This window comes from Aplysia californica, unplaced genomic scaffold (assembly GCF_000002075.1).
Source record: "Aplysia californica isolate F4 #8 unplaced genomic scaffold, AplCal3.0 scaffold00001, whole genome shotgun sequence".
NCBI classification, from domain to species: Eukaryota; Metazoa; Mollusca; class Gastropoda; order Aplysiida; family Aplysiidae; genus Aplysia; species Aplysia californica.
Genome location: NW_004797271.1, coordinates 1,283,020 through 1,284,048, shown reverse-complemented (window position 1 = coordinate 1,284,048; position 1,029 = coordinate 1,283,020).

Genomic DNA, 1,029 nt, shown 5'->3' with positions numbered 1-1,029 from the left:
GAGTTCTATGTCAGCAAAGAGAAATAATTCGTCTCAGTAACAGAAACATGTTGCAGGAAGATGCTGGACAGACAGAAGGACGGGAAAGAAAGAATATAACTAAGACCAACCAGAGTCACCGTCAAGCCTCACGGGACTGGACACTGAGTAGAACGGAAACTCCCTGAAATATTAATTCTGCAGTGATCTGATAAAGCACATTTTTCTCAAAATCAAGGTTTCGAGATAATCGCGATTATGTGTTTTTTGCTAACTAAACAAATAGCAACGCTATTTTTGTTTGACTATCCCTCATGAAGATATATAACATTTACCATGACCAAAACCAAATTTTATCGAATTTGAGCTAAAGACACTCATGAAGATATATAACATTTACCATGACTAAACCAAATTTAATCGAATTTGAGCTAAAGACACTCATGAAGATATATAACATTTACCATGACCAAACCAAATTTAATCGAATTTGAGCTAAAGACAAACAAACAATAAGAAGAATGCGTTTTATCAGATCACCCTTGAATTGTAAGGGGTGTTATGGTTTTGTTTTGTTTTGATGTTTTTGTGAAGGGTGAGATGGTAGACTTCTACGGAATAGCTTTGAACGTGATGGAGATTTGGGAGTTACAAGAATGGTCGTTGTAGATGGAAGGTTTTTGCGAGTATGGGAAAATTCTGGAATCTAGATCTAGATGAATGTGCTTTTTTTTGGGGGGGGGGGGCTGGGGTTGGAATGTGAGAAGGAAACCAGAGGTTTGTGTGTATTAAAACTGACTAGTACCCAGCGAGAGGGATTGTTATATACTGAGAGCCCATAGCGGGTTGGATCGGGTCGGATCGGGTCGAATCAGGTCGCAGTGCACACCACGAATAGATCCCTCTTTTGTTATGTTATATTTGACAAGAATTGAAAAGTCGACAAGCGGAGGTCATACGAACGTAGGACACACCAGGCCAGCCCTACTGAAAGCCCATCCAATCGCAGGCCGGCAACGTACCAGTAAACAACCAATCACAGCAGACCAA